Here is a 22,375-nt window from a genome sequence, read left to right on the forward strand (position 1 = left end):
CGGTGGTTCTGGAGAATTGTATGGGAGGTAAACCGCTGCAAACAGGATTCTGATGTTGCCATCGCCTGTTTGCAAGTGAACCTCTGTCACGGCTGAGTCTCTGGATCACATTTGTGCCATTTTTAGTGATTTTGATTTTGTTACTGACATATATACATGCTCTAGGGTTGTTACTGCCAGAATTATATATCAAATTATCTTTAGCGGTGCTCATCCCCATCACACGGCTGCCAACGGTCCATGGTTCTTCATGGTTTCTTGGATCAGGACCACGCATATGTTGTCAGCCAGGATCTTCTGGCAGAGTGTTGCCGTAGATGCTCTGCTGTGGTGTAGGTTTATCTGGAGCACCGCTGTCATCCACTATTGATCGTTAACTCCCTGCAGCTTGAAGGTGATACTATCGCTACCCAAAAATGGGCGCATCGCCAGAGTCTTCAGCTTCTACAGGGAGTCTTCGTCCACATGAAGAACCAGGAATTCGCCGTTGGTGCTAGATTTCCCTCCAACAGCAGTCCATTGATCCGTGTCAAGGTCATTTTGGTTTTTGAGAGCTTCGAACAGCTCTTGCTTGCTGTCCACCTCGATGTCCTTAGGGATAAAAGTTGATACTTTGAACATCTTTACCAGGCTTTCAGCTGGGCCCATTTTCAGCTGAACTCCTTCGAAAGGACTCAGCTCCTGGACCTGCTTCTCCAGCCACACCTTTGTTTCTGTGTTTACACAGCCGACCACTATCGCTCCACCTTCAACATGACAGCTGGACATCCTAACGTTTTTGCCCTTAAAGGCGCGTTTGCCCAGCACTTTCTTCAGGTTGTTGGCTTCTTCCGTCGATAGTTTCTCTTCTGGGTATTCGAGCCGGACAATAGCCAGCTTCTCCACAGAGATCCTTTCGGCATATGTTTCGGGTGTCTTCTTAGTGACACCTCCATCATGCCCCTTCCTTCTTTTCTCCCCTCCCTTTGCTTTTTCTTCACACCTGCATAGCTTGGGGTTTGTTGTTTTTGGGCTGGTACGGAATGAGTTTTTCCCTTGCTCTGAGGCCCCAACAACAACCCATTTCCCTTTTGAGGAACCGGCTTCGTTGTGTGGTTTCATCAGAGCTCGGTTTTTCTCTTCCCACCTCTTCTGCCTTTCTTTCCTTATCGGCTCACCTCTAGCGATAGCCTCTTCTATCCTCCACTTTCGTAGTTCGCCTCTCGAGAGCCGCTTCTTTTTTGGCTCTTCCGGCCGAACTTCGCCTTCTGACAAGAGAAGTCTGTCTTCCTCCATTGAGGCCATCTCAGACACTCTTAGTTGCTCAATCGGTAGCTCTTCTGGTTGAGTTTCGCTTATCTCTTGAGTTTCAGTTATGTTTTTGTTTAGTTTTTAATTCTCCATTCTGATCCCACGAGAACCGGGTATTTGCAGTCCATCTTCCCAGTGACCCGATTAGGAAGATAGGTGTAATTACGACTGGGTGTCCCCTGGTTCCCAAAAGGCTCCGTTGTAGACACTGAATATACCCCCAGTGCCACGAGACTCTCAGCACGGGTCGCATAACACCTTAGTCTGGGGTTGTTGGTAAAGTAGGGGTGGGACCATCAGGAATGGAAGGGATAGGTAACTACTCTCAATTTCAGGGCCAAACCAAGAGGGGGAAAAGGTTTTCTACCCTTGTCACTGGAGTAGTTGACAAGGGAAGGTGGCTAACTCCCCTTGCCCTGCCACTCCCTTAGAAGTTGCAGCACAAGACGAGGATGGTACATCACCCACGATCCCATCTGGGACAGTGGCCGATGAGGATGCCCATCCCCAACGGGTATGGGAATGGGCATAGCCTCAGTATAGATTGACTAGGTTAACTTGTGATAACATGCTAGACTGCACCATTGTAGTGGAGGTGTTTACAACTAAGTGATAAGAAGAAATGGAACACATGGGAATGGACACAGCCTCGGTGTTGCTTGACTAGGTTAACTTGTGATAACATGCTAGACTACACCATTGTACTGGGGGTGTTTACAACTAAGTGATAAGAAGAAGTGGAACACATGGGAATGGGCACAGCCTCGGTGTTCCTTGACTAGGTTAACTTGTGATAACATGCTAGACTACACCATTGTACTGGGGGTGTTTACAACTAAGTGATAAGAAGAAGTGGAACACATGGGGAATGGGCACAGCCTCGGTGTTCCTTGACTAGGTTAACTTGTGATAACATGCTAGACTACATCATTGTACTGGGGGTGTTTACAACTAAGTGATAAGAAGAAGTGGAACACATGGGAATGGGCACAGCCTCGGTGTTGCTTGACTAGGTTTAACTTGTGATAACATGCTAGACTACACCATTGTACTGGGGGTGTTTACAACTAAGTGATAAGAAGAAAGTGGAACACATGGGAATGGGCACAGCCTCGGTGTTGCTTGACTAGGTTAACTTGTGATAACATGCTAGACTACACCATTGTACTGGGGTGTTTACAACTAAATGATAAGAAGAAGTGGAACACATGGGAATGGGCACAGCCTCGGTGTTCCTTGACTAGGTTAACTTGTGATAACATGCTAGACTACACCATTGTACTGGGGGTGTTTACAACTAAGTGATAAGAAGAAATGGAACACATGGGAATGGGCACAGCCTCGGTGTTGCTTGACTAGGTTAACTTGTGATAACATGCTAGACTACACCATTGTACTGGGGGTGTTTACAACTAAGTGATAAGAAGAAATGGAACACATGGGAATAGGCACAGCCTCGGTGTTGCTTGACTAGGTTAACTTGTGATATCATGCTAGACTACACCATTGTACTGGGGGTGTTTACAACTAAGTGATAAGAAGAAATGGAACACATGGGAATGGGCACAGCCTCGGTGTTGCTTGACTAGGTTAACTTGTGATAACATGCTAGGCTACACCATTGTACTGGGGGTGTTCACAACTAAGTGATAAGAAGAAATGGAACACATGGGAATGGGCACAGCCTCGGTGTTGCTTGACTAGGTTAACTTGTGATATCATGCTAGACTACACCATTGTACTGGGGGTGTTTACAACTAAGTGATAAGAAGAAATGGAACACATGGGAATGGGCACAGCCTCGGTGTTGCTTGACTAGGTTAACTTGTGATAACATGCTAGACTACACCATTGTACTGGGGGTGTTTACAACTAAGTGATAAGAAGAAATGGAACACATGGGAATGGGCGCAGCCTCGGTGTTGCTTGACTAGGTTAACTTGTGATAACATGCTAGGCTACACCATTGTACTGGGGGTGTTCACAACTAAGTGATAAGAAGAAATGGAACACATGGGAATAGGCACAGCCTCTGTGTTGGCCAACCAATGAGACTGTAAGAGTCCTCTGTAGGTTGATGTAATCCGGAAGCAATTACATTTACTTTTCAAGTAAATCAGGTCCTGTGAGAGAGTTATGCGTGGCGGGTTGGGCTTTAAGCGGGTACGAGTCCCATTTATAAGTGCTTATTATATATTAGAATTTCATCCATCCTCAAATAGATAGTATTGAAGACAGTAAGAACTATACGGTGTTTAGAAATAGTAATTAGGATTACTATTAGGACTAATACAAAATAACTGAAACTTGGAATTACAGATAATTTGAAACATTATATCAAAAATATGTAATTGAGTAATCTTTTCAGAAAAATCAATTTAAGTAATTGCAACAAATTTTTTTCAAATACTTCTTTATAGTAAAAAATATAGCCAAACCCCATTAAGATACCATCTTTATACATTTTTCTACAATATCACAGATTCAGTTTTAAAAATTTCCTATCTTCATAGATATTAAAAATTAGGAACATTTTGTTATCATTCCACGAACATGGTAGGGATTTGAGCCCAATTTAGGGAGTTCGTGGTCTAAGGAAAAACGTTAAGGATAATGATATATCATTTTTTTCAGAATGAATATGAAAGATAACTGGCGAGGGTGAAGTGTTTTTATTTTCATAAGAGTTGAACTTCCGAAAGAAATGTATTATTAAACATTTTATTAAAAATGTTATTCAATAAACAATATCATTCCCCTAAGTCACAATGAAAAAAACATGTAATTCCATAGAGCTATAATGCGGGTACAGACTGACAGAATAAAAAAAAATAGTTTTAATTTTGGTTCCAATTACATTACCTAAATTTTTTACTTGTAATATTGTACTTCTATGTCAAGAGATAAGATTTTTTAGCTATTTTATGCCTTCAAGGAAGTTATAAAAATACCAGTGGAAAAGCATATTTTCCGAACCAAAGATTGATTATTAAAATTTATATTTTTTCATAGTGCATGTTTATAGAGTTAGTGAAGTTGACAAACAACATGTAGGTTGTGATTCCTGACTTAGGCGTGCCACAACGCTTTGGTAAGATTTGTTTATTTTAACCAGTTTGTAATATTATATATTAGATTAGTTCTTTACCTGAAGAAGAGATCAGATTGCAGATCTCGAAACGTAGTGTTACTGATATATTGTTTTACTGAACGATGGCAAATGTCCGTAAAAAATCCTGTTTCCTTCAAAATCTTTATTAATATTTCTGGAGTTTCCTCCGTCTGACTTGTTTTACAGAACGTTAATGCAGTTTTAAATTTTATGTATGTCAAATTAATTCCTGCAGAGCTAAATTATCAGTGCTGATAGCTTATTTTAAGTTTTTGTGATCTTCCCTCCTTAGGGATCTGGATCTTTTTCTTCCAGATTACCCCCATAGTTTTCCCCATATCCCATTTCAACACGTCGGCAGGTCTTTGGGGAACCAACTGTAACTACGAAATTGAAGAGTAAACTCTTTAAAGACTTCTTATTTTTGTCTAATGTGAAACTATAAAAACATTTTACCAATTTTAATGAAAACCTACAATTTTTAGTTGAAAGAAAAAATTTTTTAGTTTATTTTAAATTGCGGTTTTAAACTAAAACACTCCATAAATATGAATTGGAGGTAAAAATATAAAATATGCTTATAGTAAACTCGTAATCGTAACTTTTTCTTTAAAATTGTATACATTACTATTTAGTTCAAACGACGCATAACAAGGAAACGTTGCACGGAACCTACCACGATGCCATGGAGCACTAATAAAACAAAGGCTCGTTAAGTAATTCCTTTTTTAAATCTTTATTTTAAACAGTGGTATTTCAATTATTCGCAGTCATAAAATATAATTTCCAAAAATAATCCTTGTGGGAAAGTTGTTACAATTTTAATTCCTCACTACATCATCACCATCTAAAACACTACAATCCAACCGACTTACTTGTGTTTTTATTCTTCAAATTACTATAAATATATAGGAATTGTTGAAAATATTATTCAGTTTTTCGTAAATGTATTTTAGCTAAACAATAAACGTCTTATATATTTCACTCCATTATTGGCACTAATATGGGCAAAGAGAACATACAGGAAGAGGATGAAGAATCTTTGTTAAATAACCATCTTATCGCAGGCTATCAATAATAAAATATTCAGTCCCCTGTTAATTAATGCTACCCTGGGAGTACTTTACCTGCGGCGTCGAGTCACCGGGCGCCGCCGGCGTCACGTAATACGACATACAACTTTACCTCCAATATTTAGGTTTTATTTAAAATTCGTTATATAAATTTTATATTTATTTACGTAGTTTTTAATGATACATTACGACCTATAAACTACAATCAAAACATATTTTAACCATTCATCTGCATTTAAATTTACAGGTGTTTTCTTTCATAAAACTAGCAATCATATTGATAATATACAGCAGTGAAATCATATGGTTTTCCAACGCATTTACGACAAAACTATGAAGTTTCCAACGTATAAGGTTCTAATTAAAGACGTATTTCTTATAACGAAATAAAAAGAGCTTTTACATGTTTGCTTAGTTACCTTCGGATTTATATTTAATTTCTTAAAGTTCTGTAGATTTATGCTCTAAGGTGGGATGGGTGAAAAATCGTGGATATTTCCGGAAACTGCACATTTTACTAAACGCACCGATTAAGAAATTATTTCAATTACTAGGCCATACTGTACAACGCAGGAGTATACGCTTGAACCAATATTATGATTAATCTAATGGAATAATATATTTATAGTCTATATTTCTCTAGAATTAAACCCGTGGAACGTTGTAATCGATAAGGCTACTCAACATAACTCATAAGTATAACTCTAAATCAAATCAAATCAAATAATTTATTGCCAAGGACAAAAAATATTTTGTATTAGCATAGTCAAGTATTTTTTAAGTGAATATTATCTACATTCTTGTGTCATAAAACTCATTTACAGTATACAAACAATGCTCAAAAAGTACATTCTTTACAAACAATTGAAATATATTTTATTCTAAACTTCTAACTTTTAAAGGCTGATGATTGAAAAAATTTATAGCATTGGACTTAAAACTTTGTTGAGTTGTTGAAAATTTACATTGCTCCTTCCTTATATTATCCTTGAATATTGTATTATAGCAGTGCACCTCAGAATGACTTTTAAAATTATCAATGTATTTTTTTAACATATAGCAAACAATTATAAACATATAGACTAGGTAAGGATAAAACTTTCAACTCTTTAAATAATAATTTACAATGTGCTCTAGGCCTACCACCACACACTAGTCTGATAGCTCTTTTTTGTAGTACAAACAAACACTGAGACACTGAACTGTTTGCCCACAAGATGTTACCATAAGAAAGATATGTATGCACAAAACTATAGTACATTAAAAGAAGTACTTGAGAGCTGACGATTAAACTTAACCTTCTAATCATAAAAATTCCTCTAGACACTTTTGGAGCAATATATTTAGCATGATATTGCCATTTAAGATTTGACTGGACCATTATGCCAAGAAATTTAATTCTTTGAAAAGTATTATTCCTTAAAGATATAACAAGATGTTGAGTTTTAGTCAAATTAATAGATAATTTATTTACATCACACCACTTAGCCAAAGCATCACCTTTTGAAGCAAAAAAAAACATCATCAATATTAGCATTTTGAGATTTAATGCTAGCACAAATATCGTCGGCATACAGAAAACAAGTATTATTATTATCTTCAATATTACAAGGCAAGTCATTTACATATACTAAAAAAAGCAGAGGTCCCGAAATTGAACCCTGTGGGACACCCTGGTAAACATTTCTAAAATTATATAAATTGCCTTTAAAATAAACTGCCTGTGATCTATCAGTAAGATATTATTTTATAAAATTAATCAAAACCAAGAGCTTCAAGTTTCATTAATAAGATATCATGAGATACTGTGTCGAAGGCCTTTGAGAGATCAAAGAACTTTGCACTAATATGCACACCATCCTCTAAACCTTCCAGACAATCCTGAATAAAAGCAAGGACAGCATCTGTAGTTGACCTTTGTTTCCTGAAACCATATTGTTGTGTGGAAAGTAGTTTGTTACTTTCTAGATATTTTATTATTTGTAAACTAATTAATCTCTCAAAGACCTTTGACACAGCAGGAACAAGTGAAACAGGCCTAAAATTAGCATATTTATCTTTGGCACCTTTTTTATGAATAGGAATAACTTTTTACATTTTCAGTTTATCAGGAAAAATGCAATAATCTATACATTGATTAAAAATGTCAAGTAAGAACTTCAGAAACCAGATAATTACTCACTTTTAACATTTTAGAACTAATATTATATACATCAAAACAATTTGAATTACTTAAGGAGTTAAGGCTGCGCTCTACCACTCTGGTAAACGCTGATGCAAGGGTTTTAAATCTGCCTCATTGTAGGCTCGTTTATTGAGCAATTACAAACATATTGATGTCATTTAACTAACGAAATGTTTGTATACGTGCATTAGTTTTTAAAATTTCAATTTCGATTCAACTTAAGCTGCACATTAGGTGGAAAGTTTTGAAATTAAGGGTATTTTCAACGCTTCATAAAATAAAAACGTGAATTTTTATTAAATAATTGAATACAGACATTCGTAGATTTGAATATAGTAAGCGTAAAACTGCAAACTGTTTATTAAAAAGTTCTGAAGTTAAGGTACAATAAGGCAGACATGAAAGGTCTGCAAGCGCTATTCAACGCTCTGTCAGGTGCCGCGCGTGGCGGCTACAGCCGTAAACTGTAGGCAACTCTCCCACCACTACCTGCTGGATATTTCCCCTCACCCGCTTTCGCTAGGTTACAACGTGTGGCCTTTCAGTGTTGGTGTCCCTTCAATTTTGTTGATTTATAATATCTATTCATATATTAATAATAATAATAATTTATTTCCAAATAAATACATACATTACATAGTTCTTTGTACAAATACAGGATAATAAAAACCATAATAATATACTTAGGTAACAAAATACATTTGCCATTACCACAATAATTGAAATCTAAAAGTATCTTAAACTAAGTGCCAAGCCTAACTTTACATCCTTAAAACTTAACGCATTCATTCCAACATGAATAAAAGTACATACACTCTTCACATTCATACATGCACAACAAATATAAAGTGCGATATTACTGTGAAATTCATGGATTGACACATTTAAATATAACAAAATTAAATCAGAATGTTGGGTCATGTATTGTACAAAATATATTGGATATTCATTATTATTTATTTGGAACTAGAGTACTCCAAGGCAGTGCCTGTTTGGAGGTACTTTCATCACTAGAAATCCTGTAATATTATGGCAAAACAGAGTATAAATATCTGTTTTAATAATGAATATATATATAATAATATTATATATATATATATATATATATATATATATATATATATATATATATATATATATATATATATATATATACAGGGTGACAATTAAGTCTGGAACCCCCTTTTTAATTTTTGAACCACAATAGAAAGAAATACCAAAGTTCAAACGTGCTTACTGGTGATAGTAACGCACACATCTGCCCAATTACCGACCAGATATTCCCTTTGGGGGACGGTCCACAAGGAGTCAGACAAAATTCTTAAATAGCAGCATAGGTCAAGTTTGATATCAAATTAAAGGTCTCACTTAGCAAAGTACAATGCCGCAAACCGGACTTCAAAAGGTGGATTCATTCAGTAGTTATAGCTATTTGAATTTTATAACAATTTAACAATGTAAATTATTAAGTATTACAAGTAAACACCAATTTTTAAGTACCTGTGATCAAAGTAAGTGTTCAAAATGTTCCCCTCCCCTCCCATCATCTAACAATGTAGTAATCAAAGCCAGGAATCAATAATTATTACCAATAACACAATTACTGTTAGAATGTGAAAGTGGCAGATTGATTGATGGCTGCTCTTGGTCGACAATTTCAAAGAATTTATTTCCAACAAGATGGCGCGCCACCACACTTTGCTCTCCTTGTTAGAGAATACTTGGATACAATATTCCATCACAGATGGATTGGAAGACGTGGTGCAGTAGAGTGGCCTGCACGTTCCCCTGCTTTATCTCCGCTGGATTTTTTTTCTTTTGGGATACCTCAAAGATAAAATTTATCGTACTAAGCCTCGAGATTTGGCGCACCTAAGAAATCTCATGGTCCAAGAAGCTCAAGATATTCCTCGTGACTACCTTCAAAATGCAGTGGATGGTTTTTTAAAACCGCCTAGGACATTGCCAGACGATGGGAGGGGAACATTTTGAACACTTACTTTGATCACAGGTACTTAAAAATTGGTGTTTACTTGTAATACTTAATAATTTACATTGTTAAATTGTTATAAAATTCAAATAGCTATAACTACTGAATGAATCCACCTTTTGAAGTCCGGTTTGCGGCATTGTACTTTGCTAAGTGAGACCTTTAATTTGATATCAAACTTGACCTATGCTGCTATTTAAGAATTTTGTCTGACTCCTTGTGGACCGTCCCCCAAAGGGAATATCTGGTCGGTAATTGGGCAGATGTGTGCGTTACTATCACCAGTAAGCACGTTTGAACTTTGGTATTTCTTTCTATTGTGGTTCAAAAATTAAAAAGGGGGTTTCAGACTTAATTGTCACCCTGTATATATATATATATATATATATATATATATATATATAATAATTTTCCAAACTTTAACATACTGATATTTCAAAATAAAATTTATCGTTCAAGTGCAATTTTGTATAAGCCCTTCAATACCAGGAAATGTCTTTGTTTTCAAAGTTAATTTATATTTTTTGACGTTATTTAAATTTGTAAATATTGTTAAAATTGAATTGTATGGCAAAAGGTTTTCAAGCGTTTCTATGCAATCATAATAGGATAGTACACTATTAGTTATGAAAGGAATGTTCTATTGAACTATATTAAACATCTTATCTTCAATATTTTCAACAGTAAACAACCATATTCTAACTTTATTAGCAAAAAAGGTTGCTGTTTTTAAATTTTGAATTTCAGTTGGCAAATTATTAAACATTCTTAGTGCTAAAAAGTAATATGTTTTTGTGAAGTATGTATTGGAAGGTTTGGGTACAGTAAAAACTAGCTGCATTTCTTAGTTTAGACTTAAAAGCCTTCTCAGTTATGCAGCATCTGCTACGAATGAAAAATATTTTTAAAACTTTATATACGAACATATATTGCAGGGGTAAGATTTTCAAATTGCAAAAAATTGGGAAAGATTTTTCAGTTTTAAGCTTTTTTCTATTATTCGTATAAAATGTTTTTGAATCATGTAGATTGGTTTGATATTTGAACGATAAGTCCCTCCCCAGCAAATTATTCCATAATCCAATCGACTATGCACTAGTGAAAAATATAGAACCCGTAATAATTCTTTACTGCATATATTTCGTAAAAAATAAAATAACCTTAAAGTACTATTTATTTTTGATTTCAAATTCATGATATGATTCTTAAATTTTAGTTCCCTGTCCAATACTACTCCCAAGTATTTTATATTGTCCACAGGTTTTACTTCAGCACAAACAGTAGAACACTGCCCGCCTCCACTGATACAATCAATGCATTTATAAAAAAAAATTTTATTTTCAAAAATAACCTCTCGTCTTAAACTAAAATTAATAAATCTAGTTTTAGCAGAGCTAAGTACCATGTTGTTTTTTGAAAACCACCATTGAAGCGCTTCTAAGTCTGAATTCATTTTTAGTTCTATTTCATTCCAATTCCGTTCAACATAGCAAAGTGCTGTATCGTCGGCGAATGATGTTACTTTCCCATTAAATTTTGCACAGCATAGATCGTTAATATAAATTAGAAAAAGTATTGCTCCCAAAACAGATCCTTGTGAAACACCATATTTTATTACTTCCATATTACTCAAAATCCCATTTATTCTTACATACTGAGATCGATTCAGCAAGTAACTTTTAAACCATCTGTACACAACACCTCTTACACCACAATTGTACATCTTATGTAGCAATATTCTGTGATCAACCGTATCAAAAGCCTTTTGAATATCTAAAAATAGACCACTCACTCGCATTCCATCATTCATTCCATTTGATACCCTATCCATAAAATCTAGCAATGCAGTTTCCGTATTCATTCCCTGTCTAAAACCAAATTGATTTGTACTAAAGAATTTTACTTTCTCTAAAAATAGTATTAATCTTTTCTTCATTATTTTTTTCATAGATTTTTGAAAAGGAAGAAAGCAAAGAGATGGGTCTGTAGTTATTACAAGCCAGGTTCGAGCTGCTTTTATGAATCGGAATCACCACAGCCTCCTTCAACTTTCCAGGGAAAACCCCTGTCTCAAAACTTAAATTGATAACATACGTCAGGACAGGAGCAATTTTTTTATATTTTTTATTAATATGTGAATTAATACCATCAACTCCAGGAGAAGTCCCATTCTTTAATGAGTTCACCGCTTCCCTAACATCTGTCTCTAGTACTGGGGCCATATACATTGATTTTAAAACTGGCCTTTCGATAAAATACTCTTTGTAATTTAGAGTGGATAAAATATCTGATTTGTTTTTATTTACACTTAGTTTTTCAGCCACAGAAAGAAAATAATTATTAAATTCATTAGCTACTACACGAGGCTCATTTACATGCCTGCCATCAATTTCTAATGTTACTATAGAATCTCTACTGGGTTTCTGGTTTGTTATTTCCTTAACAATTTTCCAAGTTTTTTTTTGAGTTTCCTTTATGTCTGCTAAACAATGATTCATAATATTTATTCTTTAGGTTGCGAATATCGGTCTGAAGTTTATTTCTAATTTCTATAAATTGCGATTTCAATAAAGTATTGTTTGGTTGTTTTTTTCACTTTTTTCACTAACAAGTTTTTCATCTTTATACGTTTACAAATAATATCATTCATCCATGGTTTTAATTTATTTATACTGCAATTTTTATAATGTACTTCTTTCCTACTTTCATTTATTAAATAAGAAAATTTGTTAAAAAACATATCAAAAGCACTATTAGCATTACGTTCTAGTAACACACCATTCCAGTCCACATTATCAAGTAAATTGTTGAGTTGGTCATGGTTGATGCGATAAGGGCATTGACTATTTCTAAATTTAACCGAATCAGCTGAAGCAATCCCCCAACCTGGCCTCCAGAACCAAACAGCTGTTAAACAATGATCCGTTATCTGACAATCAATTACTGCAGCCTCAGTTCTAACTTTGTTTTTATTTCTTATTTTTACAATTATATGGTCAATACAAGTTTTAGACAAGTTTGTGATCCTTGTAGGGACGCTGATTAGGGATTCCAATCCATTGGAAGCTAATGTAAGTTTATAATTATCCATAACACTGCTTTGCTCTAGATAATTTATATTAATTAGTCTCCTATAATTAGTAGGTTATTACATTTCTTTATATAATCTTTATTCATATAAGAGTTTAATTCAAATAAAAATGAATCAGTGGTTTTTTGCTGTAACCTATAAATTGCTAAAATTATGAAACCATAACCTAACATTTGAAATGATAGCTCTATTATATCAGCTAAGTTAAATTTCACATCTGATATTTTAGTTTGATTGATATTTGTGTGGATATATACAGCTACACCACCAGCCCTATATTTATCATTAGCATTATAAAAAGAACAGTAGTTGGGGATGTTAAAAAAAAACTTGTTTCGTTACTATTTACCCAAATTTCTGTTAACACAATCACTTGAGGAGGTTTCTCAATTGCTATCAATTTAGCTAAAAAGATGTCAAAATTTGTCAATAATCACGTTCCTATCTTGCACAAATGAAAAATTGTAGTCAATATTTTGCTTTTAAATAATAATGGATTATGAACAAGTATGTATAAAGTATGAATTACAATATTTTTATTTATTCGTCATACGATCAGTGTGAAAGGATAGGATCGCATAGGATCACAAGAGCCACTGAGCTCACGGGCGGCGGTGTCAAAGGACCGCGCCGCGCCGGGTCATTCCAGCGGCCATGGACGAAACACTACTTACGCGCCACCGTGGCGCGCCCATGCTATGAATGATCGTGTCGTGTGGAAGCTCTCACATACATACTCATATCACCGAAATAGTGTAGGCGAACTCTTTCCGTAACAATAAATTCGTAACGTGTAACACCTACCACTACCTCCTGGGGAATAATAAATTATTGATTAATGTCAATATTTTCAAAATATGAGTGACATACCTGATTATGAGGTATTTTTTTTAGTGCAATATTATAGCCTAACTATAATAGTTTTAATTTAACTTAATGTATGATTGCTTCATTTGATTGTTAAACAAATCTCATTATGTTAACCAAACACTCTCATATTGATGTGATTGGTTCATATAGGTCTTCCAACGGAAACGAGGAATTGTTTTTTTCAAAATTCGATCAAATCTTGACTGACGTTGCAAATAAAACTCGCGGTTTCATAGTCATGGGCGACTTCAACATTGACGTCTTAGATGTCGATAGTCCCATGACAAGGAGATTGGCTGACTTGCTGGGGTCGTTTGGCCTGAACTGGTCGGTTAACTCTCCAACAAGAGTGACGGCCAACTCAGCGACCGCGATTGACAATGTCATCACAGATTTGACAGACGTTGAGGTCTTGGTGGTCGACACAGCCATTTCAGACCACTATGGCCAACAGGCCATCATCAATGGTCACGAGGTACCAAGGGGTCCCATCTCAGAGAAAACATTCAGAGATACAAGGCCCACAAACATAGCATTGCTCAACTTTCAGCTAGCAAAAGAAAGTTGGAACTTTCTGAATTCTCGGGATCCCCTTGAGTTGCAATTTCAAAAATTCAAACAAACATTTAATTTCCATCTAGACTTGAGCTGTCCTCTAAGGAAAACCAAACCAAAACCTAAGAAACTAAAGTGCACATGGATTACCAAAGGTATCCTGGTTTCTAGAGAAAAAAATTATTTTTCTCTGAAATAAACAAGCATACAGTTAACGAAGAGTTCAAAAGATTTTTTCAAAAGTACAAACAAATTTATAGAAAAGTCATCAGAGCTGCGAAAGCCTATGATGTAAACAAAGCGTTGCTCACGTCGAAAAACGTATCAAAAACTGCATTGGCCTTCATCAACAATAACAATTTATTAATTGACAAACCGATTGAACTACAGATCAAAGATAAATTCATCAATGATCCTTTAAGGGTAGCTGAGGAGTTCAATAAATTCTTTTCCTCGGTTGGAGCTGAACTAGGACATCGTCCTCCATATAGCCAGCCAGTTCACATATCAATGCCGAGTCAAATAGCTTCATTGGCTCTGGTCCCGGTATCAGAGGAGGAAATTGCTAGAGTGATACGAGGCTTCCCATCAAAACGGTCTAATGACTCAAATTATGTGTCAACGTGGCTCCTAAAGCTATGCTCTAAGCATTAATTGGGCCCGCTCGAACACCTTATCAACCTCTCTTTTCACTCGGGAGCGTTTCCTTCCTCTCTCAAAATCGCTAAAGTCACTCCAATTTTTAAGAAGGGCGACCCTCTTTCAACTCAAAATTACCGCCCCATATCGATATTGCCGGTCTTCAGCAAAATCTTTGAGAAGCTCTTTCTTTCCCGTTGTTTGAATTTTCTGGACAAACACCACCTGCTTTCTGTAAACCAGTTCGGATTCCGAAGTGGTAAATCGACGGTAGACGCAGTCGTGCGTCTAATCGATGCGATAGTAGAGGGAATTGAAGGTCGAGGAGATACTTTGAGAATTTTCCTTGACTTATCAAAAGCGTTTGACTGTGTCGACCATCAAATCCTCATTCGCAAACTAGAGTATTACGGGATGCGAGGAGTGTCGCTCAAGTGGCTCAAATCGTATCTCAGTGATCGAACACAATTTGTAGGCATTTCAGGCGTCAAATCGGGAGAGGAGGGTCTGAGCTATGGTGTTCCTCAGGGCTCCATACTTAGCCCTTTACTCTTCTTGATCTACGTAAATGATGTTGGTTCATCGGTACAACAAGGGCGACTCGTCCAGTACGCAGATGACACGACTCTCTGTCTCAACTCAAAATCACAAGAAGAACTTGAAAAATTACGTTCATTGAGCTCAACAGTGCAGTTCAACATTTCAATGAGCTTAATCTCAAAACAAATCCTTTGAAATCGAAATTCATTCAATTTAGTTTGCGACAAACAGATTCAGATTGTAGTCTTACAGTCATGTTAGACGAAACTGAAATCACTGAAGTGTACTCAATGAAATTCCTTGGAATACACCTAGATCGAGGTTTGACTTGGGATTGTCATGTAGACTATGTTTGTTCAAAGTTATCCTCAGGCATTTATGTCTTGAGGAAACTGTCCGAATACTGCCCAACGCAGGTACTGATGACGGCATATTATGGACTGATCTACTCACACCTTTCTTACGGATTGGCATTGTGGGAAGGTTGCACAACCGCAAACTTTTTCAGAATTTTCATCCTTAAAAAAAAGCAGTTCGAACAATTGCAAAACTGCAATGGAGAGAGTCGTGCAGGCCAGCTTTCACAAACCTAAAATTGTTGACATTATCTTGCCTCTACGTCTTAGAAACGTGTATTTTTTAAAATCCAAATGCGAACACACAAGAGGTCGTGATTTACACTCTTATGCAAATAGATGCCTACCGTACTAGAAGACACAGGACGGTAGCTCACGAGCGTTTGCCTTCTCAGGCAGGAGTTCGAATTGTCAACAACTTGCCGAACTCGATTAAATGTGTCCCCATGCTGAAGGTGTTCAAAGCTCGTCTAAAAACAACATTGATTACACATGCGTTGTACAGTATAGAAGAGTTTATGGCACACAATTGGGAGACCTCTCAATTGGCTGACTGACCGGGGAAGTGGTGGATCAATTCGAATGAGTGAGAGAGAGTGAACGCAAAAATTGTATGTATGGAAGGGACTTCGATGGTAGAACGAATGGAAAATTTAGCTCGATATATTTTACGATTGCTATAACATTGTTTTTATGTTCTACGCATTAAATAATTTATTATTATTATTACAAAATAATGGAATTAAAATTTTAAAAATTAAAATTAAAATTCCACTTTTAACTTTTTACCACAAATGCATATTGCCAGAACTAGTTGACCCAAGATACCCTCGAGTGCTTCCTCTGAGAGACAGACTAGATGTTTTATAACTAAAATTTTATGTTAGTATAATGCAATAGACGTGACGAGAGCAGCTGATATAGTAATTCATTTAATTCGCATATATAACTATATTATCCCTTACAGTCATGGAGACTAGTGGTATGTTAAAAACAAACTACACAATTAAATATGACAGATAGGTCCGTATGTGTTATTAGTTTCAATGCAACATTAATATTTTTGCGTAATGAGGATAATAGAAATTGTATTTTTATAACTAAAATGAGTTGTTTCCAAAATTTGAAGAAAGATGTTAGAGACATTTAATTCATTTTGCATCTAATCCAGTATATATACTCAGTATAATATACTCAGGTAAATTTTTATCCTATACAATTTGCTAAGTAAAAACTGTAATTTCTCTCATGTTGGTCTTGTGATATTTTGCTTGATTGTAATTTTAATGTCTTGTTGTGACTTTGTTTTTTGTTGCTGAATTTTGTTATGTTACTATTGTTCAATTCTGTAAAGTTTATTGTTGTTACAAAGTTATAATTACATTCTAATTTGGCAGACGCCCAGAGAGTGACATGTAGCTGTGTGTATTAAGTCGTAAATATATGAACTGAGCTTATAAAATATGTAATTTTTTAATATACTGTTATCTTTGATATACAGTAATGTATCTATAAATTTACTTTTAATGTACATTTAACTAACCATATTACTGGTAGCGTGGTTAGTTAGTCTTAAAAATCTTATGTGATCTGATAATTCTAAAAAAATGAAAGAATGATTATATAAACAAGAAAATGTGTGGGTTTACATTATGTATAAAATAATTAATAAAATTATGTTAGTTTTGTTGATAACATCACAATTATTTAAATTTTCTATGGTTTTCATAACAATTCCTGCCTTGCCCAGTTTTTCCATGTATTCCAGATCGGTAGACACTCTGACCTGACAATATCCTGGAATGATTACGTTTCTGTTAGTTTTCAAATATTTCAGTAGACCGAATTTAAATTAACAAAAATAAAATATATTTTACTGAAACGATTTATTGCATAATAATAAAATTACGTTGTACTAACGAGTAACGGTAGGAAAAGTACCGGTTACAGTTTCATACTGATTTAGCCGATCTCCACACTACGTGGCGCGAGTGCGTTGTTACGAGCCGTACGCCACCGAACGCATTTTCTTTCGACAAATAACTGAGATGCTCTATAGTCCCGATACTGCGATCTCTGCCCTGTGGTACATCGCAGTCTTAACAAATCTAAAACATGTACTGTAATAAAAGTGAAAGTGTCATGTAATTTATTCACATGTAATATTTGAAGGAAGCCACTCCCAGTCTGATTTTTTCTATAATATTTTACGTATAATGTTTTGCCTAAATTATACTACAATATTTTATATGTTTAGCTATAGTTTTAATGTGTATCTTTGTGTCCATTTACTGTCAGTATATAGGGGCAGACTAATGTGAATAAAGCATAGCATGTGGCGTGGGTAAAGTGGCTGTTGTGTGTCCGTGTGTGAGTCGGACGTCGCGCACCAGGCGCACCTGGCTCGGGTCCCCCGCTCGGCAAATGTCGGAGGCGCTCGGTAAGTTCCGATCCCTTCCACAGCAACTACTCATTGCCCTCCCTAAAGCCGATTTTGCCAGCGCTCCAAGCGGATTTTTGAAACATCGTACTGCGGTTTCTGGCCTGTGGTAGAGCGCACCCTTAATGGCAGCAAAAACTTCCTCGACAGATACAGGGTTAAAAGCAAAAACGGTAGGTACATTAACAGAAGACAAAAAACTATATACAGATACATTAACATGAACTGGCACATTCTCAATAATTTCCCTAATACTACTGATAAAAAATGTGTTAAAACCTTCAGCTGTCAGTGGACATGTCTTATCATCTAAACATAATTTAGTCTTACTATTTACATTGAGATTGTTATTAATAATATTCCATACTTCTTTAGGTTGATTTACTGAATTTGAAACTAATTTATTGTGATAGGCTAGTTTAGCACTTCTAACAGATCTTAAATATAGGCATCTTAATTCTTTGTATCTAATTTTTAGGGCTTCACAACCACCTTCTTTAAAATCATGAAAAATATTTTAGGCACGTCTGCTTCAATGCATCTAACTCAGGGACATACCATCTTTTAACAAAATATGATTTCTTAAAACGCACAGTTTTTAAAGGAAAAGCTAGATTAATAGCCCATACAAATAAATTCAGACATCAAGTCCAATTTTTACTGTCAGCGCATTATGGTCAGACACAGCCATAGGAAGGGCTGAGGTCGTCCATCTTGAGGGAATGTATATTAGTAATAATATTGTCAATACAGGATCCATCGTAGATGTTACTAGGACGAGTTACAACGTTTTGAAACATAATGTGCATACCATAGCAAGTCACTAATTGGTTCAACTCCATCGTATCATAATGAGTAGTATCATTAAAATTAATATTAAAATATGCACAGATAAGCACTTTAGTTTTTTTAGATGATAAATAAAATAAAAGTTTCATTGAGCTTTTCAAGAAACAGGTGTAACAGATTTGCATCAGGTATTCTATATACACAAATAACTGCTGTGTTTAATTCTGCAATAAATACCGCTGACAGTTCAAAGACATCTACCATACACAAGTTCATAATTTCCGGAATTGGACGACAACTTAAACTATCTTTAACAAAAATAGCAGATCCCCCATGTAATTTTTCCGATCGACAAAATTTGGATACTAGAATGTAGCCCTATAACCCAATCAAGTCAAGTTGTTCCGCTTTCAACCAATGTTCTGTTACACATTCAATATCACTGTTCTCTGTTGAGGCAAGCATCTCAACCTGATGCTAGAATTTCAACCTTTCCGCAGAGGCCTTGACAGTTCCAAAGGCATACACCTATTTCAGATATACTGCTTCTAGTAATAGGCCTAGGCCTATTTAAAACTCTGGTTCCACTGGCAGTATCCTTAACTTTAAAACCTATGGTATCACTACACCTTTCTGATCTTTGTCCAAAAAAGACGACTGGATATTACCAACATTGTTTGATCGATTTAGGAACCTAAAACGACTAACATATGTTCCATTAGGCCAAAATTCTGGCACAAACACTTTCTCCCAGTTTGATATAAGCACACCAACTTTAAATGAGGAATAACCTGGGAAACGGTTTTTTAACTGTGTAACTACATAATCTCCCCTTAACCCTTCATTAAGATAGTTTTTAAGGGAGTCACAAGTAACGTCTGTAGCTAATCTCGAGACAAACAAGAATCTATGTTTCTCTACCACATTTAACTTATTAGTGTTGGTCGAACATCCAGTAATATATTTACCTTGTTTCCTGGGAGGTTTTCCAATATCGTTCCTATCATAATGCTGCTTTCTTTTCTTGAAAACCGTCACTACTAGTTTTTAGGTTATAATCAGCAGTAACCCTATTAACTGTGCTTGGTACGTTTTTGTTTGGTTCATTATCCCGAAAATTCGGCAAAATTGGTTGAATGGATTGATGACTATTTACAGTTTTGCTACCAATCACTACACATTCCTCTGAGACTGATATGTCAGCATCACTTTCATTTCTGTCAAATGAGGCAGCAGAAGGCTTCAATTTATTGAGAGGTATTGCTGACTCATTATCCTCTGTGATTAAACTTTCATTTCTGTATGATTTGTCCTGATCGCTTATATTACTAGGCCTAATTTTATTTTTAACTGATTTTTTCACTATACTAGAGTAATAAAAGGTATTGTCATTGTCACTATTTTCAGTCAATAAGAGATCACCTACAGCCTCAGCTTGGTTTGTCAATGTAGATGACAGTTTAGAATTTTCCGATAGTAGAAAACTAAGTTCTTTTCTCATCTTAGATTGGTTTTTGGATAAATCATAAATTTGATCTGTTAATATTCTTATATACTCACTACACTGACAGCAGTTTATATTTACTTCAGCATTTGAGTTTGCGTTACTAACGTTATTAACCTCACTTTGTCTGCATCCATTGCCAGTCCATGAAATTAATGTACCGTATTCGCTAATAATACGATTCTCATCGTCTGACAGATCCACACAATCAATGTGAAAATACATACCACAATTTCCCGCACAGCAAAGCTTGTTACATTTCTGATTTATTATTTTATTACAAGAACCACACTTCAGTGACTTACTTCTAGATGCCATCACAGTAAACGTGATGGTGAACTGTTTTACTTTATAAGAATGGACACCTTTAAAAATCCTGTTATACTTTTATAACCACCATCTACAATAACAAACGTTTAACCAAAGAACTCAAGACATTTCAAGAATTAAGAAAGTGAATGTACTATTATTTTGTAATTTTAAACGTTTCCAATCTGTATGTAGTAAACATTACAAGATTGTTTACGAAGAACATGAAGATTTTAAACCTAGAAGATGTACGACAATCGCTTTCGTGACACTTATTGTCGTACGCGTGATATAATGATAATTGACCGATTCAACGTGTATACAATTCATTATATAAACATTTAAAAAAAATACATTAAGTTATTTTTAACAATTTATTGACATTGTTCGCACATTTCAACTGTAATTTAACATTCTCACTTTACTAAACATGAGAATTTCTTACAATTACAGAAACTAACACGGCATATTTCGCATACTTATTGATTCTATGGGTATCGATTTATTTTATCTATTCAATGTATCTATTTTATATTTCACTTCGTTTTTCAATTAATTGTACCTTATTCTAAAATATACCTCGTACAAAAAGAGTCATTGATCTTAATTTTAGTTTTATAAATATAAATAAATGTTAAAATTTAAATATGACTTAAAAATAAATTATATTTCCAAAAAAAGGCTCCAAAATTAATTAAGATATGAATCCATATTTTTTGCACCTTTGGCTACAGACATCTTTGTTTGTAAGTTTGAGAAGAAAAATAATATCTGAATAGGCACAAGTTGAGTGTTGATGTTGGTCCCCTGACAACTATTGTGCTCATGTATTTCAATAGGTTTCTTTATTGCGCGAGAGGAAATTTCTTAAATAGCACTTAGTAACTGCACTATGGCTGGTGGTTGTACTTTAGAATGCACAATTCCCAATTCACAAGTTTTTTTATTGGTACCAGGTTACAAATAACTATATCGCAGCTTTCTGATTCTATCCAACAAGAGAATCTGTTATGTTTTGATTGCAGTCTCTCGCGTTGACTTATCTATAAGGCATGTTGTTGAGGATATAAGGAAGCTAGCGTATAAGTTGTTAACAGTAGGTCCTTAGAAAATATATCTTACCGTATGGACGTGCTATGTACACATCTTACAACATTTATCGAATTCGGTGATCAGAAGACGTGTTAGACTCAAGAGTTGCTCTAAGACCTTGTAATTTAATTTCGGTAACTCTAAAGGTGCAACGAGACGTTAACGATTATGTTGGATCTTGTTGCGATATTACTTTGCAGTTTGCTTCTCTCTTCCATGGCCTGAGATAGTCACTTGTAAGTTGGAAGCACACCAAATCACGCACTGCGCAAGTTCAGAGTATTGGTTTTTTACGTTCTATTAACCTTCGGGGTTAATTACTCTTGCTGAATCCAGGTCTTCTCAAGTAGACCCGTTTTACGCCCTTGGCTAAAAAATGTTTTATAATTCATCCTCGATTATTATTTCAAACAATCGTTTTAAATTTATATTGTTATGCATTTTTGAGGAGATACATATAAGGCTTCAATTATATGCACATATATACTTTTTTAAGACTATATAAACAGTTTCTTGAAATATAGAGTAATAAGGGTCACC

This window comes from Homalodisca vitripennis, chromosome X (assembly GCF_021130785.1).
Source record: "Homalodisca vitripennis isolate AUS2020 chromosome X, UT_GWSS_2.1, whole genome shotgun sequence".
In the NCBI taxonomy this organism is placed as follows: Eukaryota; Metazoa; Arthropoda; class Insecta; order Hemiptera; family Cicadellidae; genus Homalodisca; species Homalodisca vitripennis.